A 13,333-nucleotide genomic window follows, 5' to 3' on the forward strand; every position below is an offset into this window, starting at 1 on the left:
TCTTCCCTTAAAGGGATCACAACACATTCACAATGTCCCCAATTCATGAGCAATTCACATATAAAGCCCATAAGGATTCTAGACCACACACCCACACTTCATCATAAGATACAACGACACATTCAACATTGAATAGGTACTCCTAACATGTATATGATCAAACATTCATATAGAGGTCATATAGGTAGGGGTCAGTCCATAATAGTACCAAACATAATCAATCACGTAGACCACACCTTATCCCTGACATTATCATTCATATTATACTCCTCATCATCAACACACTTTAAACATCATGCTAGCATTGAGGATTTCATACGTAATCTTCATAGCATAACTTCATAAACATATGTATCATAATCATCAATTCACTTCACATCTATTGCCTTCAAGGCCATGATCTCAACATGCATAGATAGACAAGAAGTAAACACCTCCACCATAAGTGGATGAAACCTCACAACATCAATTCTCATACTATAGACTAGAAGTTAGGTCAACTTACCAATTCTCCAAGCCATGATCACCATGGATAAATCCTCAAAAATTCATAATCAATTGACATAGGTAGCAATAGGAATCAACAATGTAATTCAATAACATAAACATATTCTAAGTACAATTCTATAAACAAAGGGATCAACCCATAACTTTGCCCATAAGGCCATAATCCTCAACTCATCAATATTCCAACCATTCAACATGAATAAGTTTAGATAATCATACAAAACATCAATACAATCTAATCTAAACATAATTTAACCAATACAGATCATATTCACAAAGACCCATATCATAGGCCAATTTTGAGAATTTGGGGATCATAGGTTTTTCAAAAGTTCCTTTGAAAATTGTCTTAAAAACATTAATTCCACATAAATTCATCAATAGAATGATTTAGAAAATCGTTTGACAAGGAACCCATGTTTAGATTGAAAATTGGGAATTTTGGTCTCTAAATCACTTTTGAAAATCTTTGATAGAACTCCTTGAATGAGAGGTTATTCAAGAATCAAGAGTCACCATACCTTAATTATTGAAGACCCATGAAATTGAAGAAGAAATCAGTTGAAAACCCATCTTCTAGCTTGAGCTTCATCAAGGTCTTCAATGGAGTTTTTGAGAGAATCTCTATTTTGAGAGGGAAGGGTCAATTTGAAGAATGAGGTCTAATTTTAGGATTTTGGGGCTTTAACCAACTTAAAATACCCTAAAATAGGTATAATAACCGTTTATAATAATTCCCCAAAGTACCCAAACTACCCCTCACTTAGTTGGACCTTTTTAAATAAGTCAAACTTGAGTTTTATTTTTGCAGATTTTATCGAGAAACAAGTTCGCGATGCGGAGATGTTTCCACAAGTTTCTGGAAATTAAATTACGAGATAGTAGAGTCCGCGACGCGAACCAAACCTTTTGGCCCATGGTGGAGCAGGTCCGCGACGCAGAGCCACTCCCTCCATGCACAATTTCAAGCTGCCTTGGCAGCTTGCTTGGCCAAGGTTGGGGTCCTCCTCGAGGACCCTTAGGGTGGCCCCCAGGGTGTCGTATCCGAACGTTTTGACCCTAAAAACATTTATTAAGACAATAGGGTCACCTCTACTGATTTTAGACTCCAAACAACACATAAAAACATGAACTACATACTAGAACACACCAACACGTAAAAGACTAGTTTCTGAACGTCTTGATCGTCCCTTGATGTTTGACTTCCAACCTCTTTTAAAACTGACTTAAAAGGCTATTCTTCATTATTTTGACAAGTTTTTAATGCATAAAACCTATGTGAGGCTCTACTTTATCCTACTTTATTTTGAGGGTCGTTACAAAAGTGGAAGGGTCGGACAAAGTGTAGAAAGAAATGAAATAGGATGTTTCAACTCTTAACTAGACGGTTACTTCTCACTCGGTGTCCATTAAATAGTTGGAAACACAAGTGGGTAAAATATCGACTCATTTGCACACAAGGCCAAAAGGGTGATTACTGAGTGATACCATGGTCAACCTAAACAATGAATTGGGAAAACGTACCTTTGTCGTACCACGACGTTAAATAAGGCGCTTCTTTGGAAGCAACCCAAGTTTTTAGCTTTTAGTATTGTTGTTTGAATAATGGGTATTAGATGTGCAAATTGAAAATGTGATATTTTTTAAAGACGAGCAATTAGGTGAGCCCAAGTACCAGACCGTCAGTCGCCGAATAGGTCGGCGAGCCCGATCTGGATCGTCTTTTGAATCAACCAAATAGCTGGAGGTTTAGTAAAACTCAGCGGGCAAAAGAGTCATTTAGTGTATCACCAAATGGTTGGGGACATTAGTGGATGTCGTTGATTGGCACGCGAACTAAAGGGTCATAAAGGCCTGAATCGTTTTTATTTATAAAACATCCCTCTTTTAATATTTTCTTACTTTTGCACTTTCACAACCATATTTTTATCGTTGTTGTTTTTATTTATGCTTGGGATAAATATCTCGGAGGGGATTTCGTATACTTTTACTTGTAGATTCTGTAGCCTAGCACTCGATTATCTACTCTTGAGGTTGGTTATCCGAACCCCGCCTTTTAAATTCTTGTAGATTCAAATGCATTATCATATCCCTATTGAATTATTTGCATAATATTAATTGTTTGATTGATCGTTGTTTGTTCATGCCTTGTCGCATTTTGTTTATGCGTATTTTAGCCTTTAAGTGTCGAATCCATGTGTTGAATGAGTGAAATTGCGGGTGTGTATTAATTGTGTGTTGGGTCTGGTCTGGGTGAAGTCTGAGTAACACCAATTGCATCGAACGATTGATTTCACCCCATGATAGAGCAGGTGACATCATTCTTAAACGAAAAAGATGTCGATTGGGAAATTTTGGACAAATCGGGGGAAGTCTTCGTACCCCAAAGTCATTAATGTTACGGTTCTAGGTTTAATTGTGTAGAATAGGTGTTGAATTTCAGTATCATGGGCTGCGATGTAGAAATAAGAGGTCGAGGTTAAAATCTGGCACGACCTTTCAGTGAGCTTAATAAGCTCGCCAAATGGTGTGGTGGTTCGCCAAATATTCATTGTATCGGCTTTTTATCCTAAAAAAATATTGAATTGATTTGGTACAATCTGTGATACACCTGAGCTCGCAGAGTTAAATCGGTAACTCACCAAATGTCTATTAGATCCCCCTTCTGCGCCTCAAATTTTAGAAATTATTCTGTAATTTTCTGCGAGTTACTTTTATTTCGTTAAATGGTGTCAGCGATTTGCCTAAAGGCCCTGGACATCAACGATAGGTGCTGAATTCTGGGAAGTTTTATTCTGGAACATTCAATGAGCTCGACTTGGGTCGCCGAATGACAGATGAGCTTTCCTACACATTTTTTTCAACTTTGATAGTTTTGTACACTAATTCTAACGTATTCAATTTTGTTTTGTAGGTATTCCTAGAACTAAGGTGCCAAGAAGGAATCAACCACCCCGCAAGCATGCAAGAGGCATCGATATTAACAAGGGTGCTGCACCATTCCATTTGACACATGTTAAACTTCCGCCAACAGGGGGAAGGCAAGGAAAGGGACTCGTATAGACTAGTCCGACTGAGAAGAACTTTGACAGCATGAGTGGCAATGACACTCACCTTACAACTTCAGAGTCAGACGATGAGGGAAACGTGGGATATAGATCACCAGTTTTCGTTTCTGAGCCGAAGGACGTTTAAACCTTACAAAGGAGGAGAGGAAAGTTGTGCTCTAAGGAACTCCATGACCCAACTAGGATCCGGGTGCCTCCTACACCTCCTCCACCTCCAGAACCAGCAGTAGAGCAGGTACCTCTGTTGCCAAAAGTTCAGGCACCCCCACTTAGATCACTAAACAAATTGAAAGTTTTTGGGCTGAGGATCATTTTAGAAGAAAAAATGATTTTCTACAAACTTAGTAGTAGACATGTACCCAGAGGTGTGTAACACTATCAAGTTCCACAAATTTGAGATTTTCACCAAGCCCCGAGGCTCTTACATTTCATCTGTGGTCCGAGATTTTTATGCACAATAGGAGAAACTACTGCCTAAGGGGAAGAAGAAGGCTATCTCTTTCACACCGGTAGACCATGTAGAGGTATGGGGCAAGGAGGTTAAATACGACATCACGTACATAAATGAGGTGCTAGGGTGCACAATGAATATCATCCACGTCTTGATGGATCAGATACAGAAGAAGACCCTTGATGACTTGAATGGTTGGTTAGCTCCTCTAATTTTAGATATTACACCCCAATAGATTGAGGTGGGTGTTCCAATAGAGAAGAAGGATCTAAACGTGTCTGCCAGACATCGGCTTGCGTATATCTTCAGCACCTTGATGCCATCACAGAACAAGTCGATACTCAGGCATCCTTAGGCTACTCTATTGGACTGTATCATGGACCGAGCAGAGTGAGACGTCTCTCCCATTTTCGGTGTTGATCACGGAGTTTTACAGATGTGCTCGGTTGCCATTGATCAAGAAGATGGATGTGGAAGTGACTCCCACTTCCTTTAATGACATCATAAGGATAGTGTGCGAGTACACTAGAGATGAGGCCGAGAGAAGGAGAGTTGCACCGGTTGATACTTCCTTGGTTGCAGATATTGAGATGCTTGAGTCAGAAACAGCCCCTCTAACTCAAGCCGGTGAGGCTACAAGAACCCTATAACCTCCACTTCTAGTCCTTCTAGTTCTACTGTTGTTCCTCCCCCTGTTGCTTCTATTGCTTCCCGACACTCATTGACTCTGGCCATTATATTCAATATGGGTCATTTTGCCCAATCTACTAATGTTTGTGCCTCCCGGGTAGAGAGTGCTATCTCGGGATTGATTGAGAGGGCTATTAGTACTGCCTTAGCTCCTATTCGGGCTGAGTTGAGAGAGCACCAAGAACTGATTGATGCACATGTCTTGGCTTTAGATGCCCTCACTATGCGAGTATAGGCTTGTGAGTAGGGTAAGGGTGAGTATGAAGATGTGACGTCCTTGAAGGACGATATTGTTGCGTTGAGGGGTGATGTGGATGAGCTAAAATCCACAGATATTTTGATGTTATTCGGCACGGTGAACCTTCCCGAAGTCCTGAGCATTGATTTTCTGGCCATCTCTTAAATTCCTCCGGCTACTACCAGCGGAGATGCTTCTAGGGCTGATGATAATGTTGAGTCAGAGGTTCCCGAGACTGATGAGGAGGATCTTGGTGCATGAGATGTTGTGGTATATGATGATTTAGAGGACCTCGAGGGTGCAATGGTGCAGATAACTGTAGAGGTGCCACTCCGAGATACATTTATGGTGGACTCCAGTGTAGCAAATGATGTAGTTGGGCCAAGACGGATGCCCAAACTGAGGGAGTCATCGATATGTAGAGATTACCTCAGGTTTAGCCTGACATGGGAATTTTCACTTTTTTTCACTTTTTTGTTTATACTTTTTATTTTTTTTGCATTTGAGGACAATTGTTTGCTTGGTTTGGCGGGGTGAGGTATATTCATACCCACCTCTTTTGGGTTGCTTTTATGGATATTGTCGCCTGTTATGGATGCGTGACTTTATTTGTGACTATTGGTTTTGGGATCCATTGGGTTTTAATGAGAATAGTTTTTAATGTGAATGTGTTGGTTTTTTACTCAAACAAAAAAATTAGTCACCTCTTGATGTTTGTGAATGTGGTTGTTCTCTCACAAATTTTAGTGTCGGTTGTGATCAATACTAATGACTTAAATAATGCTCTTAATCAAATGATATGTGTGTGTAATTCAATTGAGGTAAATCTGAGTTGCATAGGTTACATGTCAACTCTTAGCATCTCATTGTGACTGGACAGTTGTTGAAATAACTCTTGTGATGATTGTTGCTTGTGAGCAAATATTGTAGAGTCTGGTTTGATGATTATTTTAAAATGCCATGTGTGGTGATATTTCCTTAAAATATGTGCTTAGTAATACTTAGAACTTGCCATATTATTCCAATTGACTAATGTAGGTGAATGATACAGATGATCTTAGGAACAATTTGTGAAACATACACAAAATATCTATTATACCTCTACTGACCACCTTGTGAGAGTGTGAACCTTGTTTGGCACCGTTTGAGCCTACCATTTTCTTTGGATGAAACTTGAGCACACATTTGACCTTTTTCCTTCCCACCTAATTCCTTCATGATGTATTGGTCCATCTGAATAACCAACTTAGGCAAAAAGCCTAAGTTTGAGGTGTGGTGAAAGAGGAAGACAATTAAGAAGGTTGAGAAATTCTCCCTTGAAGGATCGTGAAAAATTTGGAACCTCTCCATATATAAAAAAAAATGAGAAGAAAAGAGAAAGAAAAAAAAGATTGAAAAAGAAAAGAATTCTTGAAATAAAGGTTGTACAATTGCTAAAGGAAATGTGGTGTCCAATGAGTCATGCTTACAAGAACATAAGGTGGATTGTGAAAATCAAAAAGAGTGAAAAAGAAGGAGAAAAAGTGAAAATGCAGGCCATGCTTCATGAAGGTAGCAGTCACTAAGCCAAAATGATCATACCTTTACCCTCAGCCCCATTATAAGCCTTGAAAGACCTTTGTGATCTTGATTGAGTTTAATGTCATGCTGATTTAAAAATATGGGCAAGTCTACGGGTTAATCATGCATATATTTAACTTTGAGAGTGTGAGAGTTGCTTTTCACTCAGAAATTCTTAAAATTTGATGTGTTTTGTGCAAGCATGGAATCATTCTTGGTCTGAGGGCATTCAAATACTTTTGTTAAGCTTCAATCTGCATTTGCAGTAGGCATTGTGAGCTTAAGTTCTATTTGATGATGGCTTGTCACAATTTGAAACTTGTAGTGCACAATTGAACATTCCAGGTGTAGTCTGAACCTCTTGTGTGAATTCATGTTGAGTCTTAAGTAGCACTACTTGAAGACATCTCTATTGAACTAATTGATCTTGTGTTTTACTTGAGGACAAACAAAAGTTTAAGTTTGTGGTGTTGACGAGTCTGAATTTTGACTCATTTAGGGCTTAATCTTCATAGTTTTAGTGTCCTAAATTCCTATATTATGCTCTGAACTGATGTTTAAGTGCTAATTTGCAGCTATGAGGTAAAGGAGAAGGGCAAGGATATTACCAGGCAAAAAGGAGCAAAAAAGCTGAAAAAGTTGAACACAAGAAAAGTTGACGATCGCCATGACCACTCGGTGACTTGCCGAGTCGTACTTAAGCTCGCCAAAAGTTACAGTGTATTATCCTCGAGGAAAATCAAACTCGGTGATGGAAATTGCGTATCGGCAAACCAACGACTGGATTGATGATGGGATCATGATCGCTTATGGTTAAAGAAGAGGAATGGTGAAGGGGACACTTGGTGCACACTAACCTGGTCAGCGATGCTTGATTGATTCTGCCGATAGGTCCAAAAGTAGAAAATTAGGAAGAGTATGCAAATTTTAGTAGAAGAAAACCTGTTCCAAAATTTTGACCAAATTTTATTGAGTGTTTGAGAGTTCTTACATTGAGTTTTTGATCCCTAACATAATTCTTCGATTTTTTTAGTAGAATTTTAAGTTGGGTTTTGATTTTAAGTTGAATTCAAGCATTGTGAAGACTCGAAATTTTTTACCAAGCTGATGAAGAAAAGAGTTGATCACATTTTTTTGCTTTTTATAATGTGTGGCTAAAACCCCCATTCTTTGGGGCTGTGAATATTATTAAATGTTCTAATTATCTTATTGGCGTGAGTATTTATTGATTTAAATGTTGAGTTGAAGTGGGTTTGATTGATAGTTGTGTTCTAATTCATGAATTGTAGTTGCAAATGCAATTTTTGTTTACTGTTCTAGGCTTGCTTGAGAAAGAGGTTTACAATTAAAACTATCAATTGATGATTTTAGTGATTGGGTTATTGTTAATACAACTTGAGAAAGTGAATCTAAACTCTATCCTACCAATCTAGCTCAAAAGAGTACATTAATTTATGTTTTGGGTTGTTCTCAGTGTTATGCTTGTCGAAGTTCAATAGAGCTCGCTTGATTCGTGATAGTTCATCGAGAGATGGCTATTGCACTTAAATCCTAGCCTACCCACAAAGATTCAGAGTCTTTTAGTAAATAATAATCACACGTACATCGAAATTAGCTTTTAATGGATCACATCCCTAAAGATCCCTCTCTACTTGATTAGTCCCCTGTTTTCGTAGTTGTTAATTATCAGTCTAATCCCCTCCAATTGACACTAGTTTCCAAACCCCTGCAACTTACTTTAATTGTTTTGATAAAATGTTTATTCCTATAACCGATTAGAACACCTCTTTTGCTTCGTAATTGAATTTGTACCGTATCACTCCTTGTCGGATCGACCCTAACTATTTGTTGGGTTTATACTATATTGTTATCGCCTTCTCTTAAAATTGGATGAAGTATAGTTGAGCATTATTAGTAGCTAAATCAACAACTAGGTTTATGGGAACTATTAGAAATTAACAACATAGATTTAATAATTAGTAAATCTTGAATGATATTTCTACATGTATTGTGGATATCTTCACTTTGATTTCTTTTTGACCGATGGCTTATGTTAGAACCTACATTATTCCTACTTGCCTGACCAACGAAGTAAAGAATGGGAAAAGAGATTAAGCCATAGAGATTTGATGACTATAAACTTTATCTAATAGTTTGAACCATCTATGATGTGGTCAAAGGGAAGTGTTAGTAAAGCACATACACGTACACAAACAAAGTTATGTGTTCAAATTTCGTATTTGGATGACGACCCACTTACAAGATACCTAACTTACCAACTTTGCATATTAAACACTAGACAAGGTTACTACTCGAAGGTTTACTGCGTTAAGGACTTATGGGGAACACTTATACTTATGTTTTATATTTAAATTGTTTCTACAAAACACTCAATCTTTCTTACTTGATTAGTTATGTCACCACCCGAAAATGGACGTGATAGAACTCGTCATATCCGACAAAGACAAGTCAACCTAAAATTCAACTAATACGATAAATGCTGAAGTAAAACAAGAAAAGAGACTAACGCCATCTAATTATGCGGAAATCATAATTAACCAAAAATAAAACCACAAAACCTAGTTGTTACGTGCAAAAGCCTCTAAAGTATTACAATTGATTCAAAAGAAAATACAAGTCTCAAATGACATTGTTTCTAGAATAAAACAAGATCATAAATAAGGAACAAGTTGGTTCATTGAATGACAAATAACTACATCAAAAATCTCCATAGGAAACCTTGGACAAGAAGACAAGAGAGAGTAATCACAAAGATCCGGACAAAAAAACTACACAAGTTTAGAAGCAAGGGATGAGTACCAATTAACATAGTACTCAACAAGTAAAATCCTAAACACCAGGTCGATTAATATAGAATACGAGTACTCCGACCAATCAAACCAAACCTCCACAACTACCGCCTGCATAAACCCAGCCCAATGAATTGAGATGTAATGCAACGTGTTGTGATGCAAGTCTGACGTAAGGACACACCCACTAATTGTAAGTTTGGTAAAACACAGGTTCATGAGAAAAACCCCAATACCCGGGTCTGAAATCCCAAATCGAATCTAAAATATTTTTTGAAAAAGATCTTACCAATGCTTAGGGAATTTCAAATATGAAATTTCATTGAAAATAGAGTTAAAATTGACCTTCAAATACTAGATTTATTAAACTTTAACTTTATAGGCGAAAAACCCAAACTGTCAAGCTTATACATGGTTACTATGATTAAAATAATTGATGAATCAACAATTTCATGCCAACATCAGTTTACCCATAACATAAGGATCTTAAATATACATTTTTCATCAAATCGATAAAACCCTAATTTTCCTCAAGAATTACACTGATAAGGAAAGAAAATAAGATGAAGAAATCATGTGAAAACACCGAAATTAAGATTGAATACTAGCCCTCGTATTATGTCGAGAAGAATGCCGCAAGGACAACTCCATTCCTATCACTAGAACACCCAATATTCTCAAATTACAACATGAACAAAGTGGGAAATTTTAAATACATGTACAATAGTAGTTGCACCAGCTAACCAACAACTTTTATTTCACTAAAAAGGCTCTAAATTTATCATATGATAGAACAATAACACTATTCTTTTTCTTAAATAACTAAAATAATAACACATGCCTTCTCATTTAATCAAAACTCTATTCCGTACTCAATTGCCAAGTCAAAAAACATTTATGCCTAGTAAATAATTCTTACATCGCGATAAAAGTCCAAACTCGACTTTTTGAAAATACTCCAAACATTGCAGACCAGTCGTATAATTCACGCTCAGTCTTTCAAAAGTTTTGAAATAATTTTTCGATCTTTAAAACTAATAACATACCTTTTAGTTGACATAAATTGTTGAAACAACGTCAAGACACCCAAAAAGATTAGTAATTCACCAAAACCATATTAGGAGCCTCCCGAACATAAACCAAATATTCTTCCAGCTTGCAAGATAATATTTCAGACTCAATGAAATCATCAAAATACCCAAACAAGGTCACCTTAACAAGAAATTGATCAAAGTCAACATTAACTTAAGAATCTCAACATTTACAAATAAGAAAATGAAACTTATCCAAAAGCTTCGGGAATTGAACCAACCCTTCAACAAGGAAAAATATCAGCATTTAAACCTAGTGGAATCATCAAAACTCAAAAATAACCTTTCTAACCTCAAATGTTGACTAAAGTCAAACTTTAGCATTAATGTTTCGCGTATCTCGTCTAATGGAACAAAATCAAACCAAAAGCGTTGGGATCAAAACTAACAATACATCTTGACTAAAAACCATATTATTGAGGTACAAAACTGTTGAAATTCCATTCTGAAACTCGTAGCTTTGATTGTTACCAAAATCACTTTTAACAACCATAATTATTCCGAACACCAAATTTCCCAAAAATCACAAATCTACAATAAATTTTTAAAACCAACTTCATAAAGTGATCAAATAATACTTGAGGTAACTATTGAAAGGGCGAAATATATTATTTTCCAAAAATTACCTTAATTGTCATTACAACTTGTTAATGAATTCAATCAATCAACTTTTTGTTTTACAACCCCCCTTCCTTTTATTGAAATAACTTGACTAAAAGTAGAATTAATGATCAATTAGCCCAAGTCTAGACCTCATTACTCATGGAATTGATGCTAACTTGTGCTATGTTTTTTATTTGAACAACAAAGTCTAATACTTCTATAGGGAGGTGTAATTTGAGTGTATCAGAGTTCTACAAGATGGGCAAACGAATTCATTGGCTAATATGTCCAAGAATGTGGGTAACTACAGAGGTTTGTCTTCCAAGGGTTCAGGTCAAAAAGTATATTTAGCTCGTTTGATTCAATCGTTGTCTGTTTCAATTCAGTCAACTATGCTCGTTTTTGTTGAGTGGAGTAGTAAATTTTGAGACATTGAAGTTTTTACAATAAATAATAGAAATGAAAGGATGGAGTAATAAATCACACATTTATTATTTTTAATAATAATAATAAACAGTAATATAGTTAAATTTTCCAAATAATGAGAAACAAGGTATTAAAGTATAAGAGATAATTGAAACATGCATCAGTATACCGTGGCTTATCCAGGATTGTAAGGTCATGTGTGCTCCTTTAGCTACCAGTCACAAAAAAATAAATTTATGGCTTTTTAAAATTAAAATAATCATATTTAAACCTTTAATAATAAAATAAATTAATACACGGAACAACAATAAATATTATTTTTAAATTTTTTTTATGGTAATTTTCTTAAATAATCTTTTCAAGGTGATTTAGAAAAAGAGTAGTTAGAGAAAAAGGAACAATAAAGAATCATATATGGACAGAAACAGTAGCTCTTAAAAACATGAAAAAAATGTCTAGAGAGGGGATCAAAATTGGGACACAAAACAAAAAAGTAATTAGGCAATCTTGAGCACCTACATAGGACCATTGCACCAATTCAATACTTAATCCTTAGGTGCGTAATATTTAAATTTATAACATTCTCTGAAATTTCTCTATAAATCTAAATAGTACGATACGAGATATTAGTTTGTGCATAGAATAAAGTGCGAAGAATATCTATTATTCTTTGTTGAATGGGAGTTTAATTTTTAAACCAAAGTTGAAAGGTTTAAATAATTTTCATGGGTAGTACTATAATTATTATAATTCAAGTTTAAATGAGCTGCAATATCATCATCATTTTCGAATTAAAAAAATATATTTGGATGTGGGTTTATAATACATGTTGACTAAATATATTATCGGCATGTACATCTAGGTATTTACTTCTTCTTTGTTCATAGATTGTAAGTATATTATCCATATAATTGTTTATTATATAAATTTAAAAGATAAACATGAATTAAACTTAAATAAAATAAACTAAGAAAAAAAAACCTAACATATTATTTGGTACATTCACTGTACTTTAAAAGTTGTTTCAATATTAAAATGAAATGACCCTCGAGGTTATTTTTATGTTGTGTACATGTTTTTTTCTTATTTTCCCCTTCATGTAGCTTCCTTTTTTTTTGTAGTGTTGGGTTGTGTGGCATGCTTTTCAACTATTCGATTGAATTTGGTGCGCGATTTCGAGTTTTGGAAGCTCAAGGCTTGAAATTATGGACTTTACTCAACATCTGGTGATTATGATATCAGATCGAAAATCTGTCAGCTCCATCAACTCAGAAAGGTTCAATTTTGTTTAGCAAGATGATCGGGTAAGGTTTTGAGGCTTCTGTTTGGAATCTGTGCAATTAGACATATTTACTTTTGAGTTTAGCAAAAAGTTTGACGTAGTTCCACTTTCTTGGTTAATGCTCTCAAAATTTACTGTCCTCGGCGCGATTAACTTCAAACTGTGAAGTTTGGTCTAGAGTGACCTTTGGTTCAATTCCCAAGGATATCAAGATAAATTTTGAGCTTTTGGCATTTCCTTTATGTTTTTTCGCAACTTCTTGTCTTTCGTAAACATTTTGATGAAATAATCACAGTTTATCATTTTTTCAATCCCATTAAGTTCAACATATCATTTCCATGCGGTTTGTAGTTTTTCTTTGCGTTATTTGGACTCCGAATGAATTCTGAGGTCTTGCTCAAAGTTTAAGAGCACTTAACTCTTTTTATAGTTTCAGCTGGCTGATGGACTAAATTTTTCCATCCTTGATCGCTTAAGTGATGGCCTCTTAATCGACCAAGGGGTTGCTTAAGTGAAGGGCATACTTGTGGTAGGGATCACTTAAGCGAATGCCCAGCCGCTTAAGCGAGGGTTACTTTTGCGACCATCAGGCTGCTTAAGCGACATG

The sequence above is a fragment of the Solanum stenotomum genome, chromosome 6, assembly GCF_019186545.1.
Source record: "Solanum stenotomum isolate F172 chromosome 6, ASM1918654v1, whole genome shotgun sequence".
Lineage (NCBI taxonomy): Eukaryota > Viridiplantae > Streptophyta > Magnoliopsida > Solanales > Solanaceae > Solanum > Solanum stenotomum.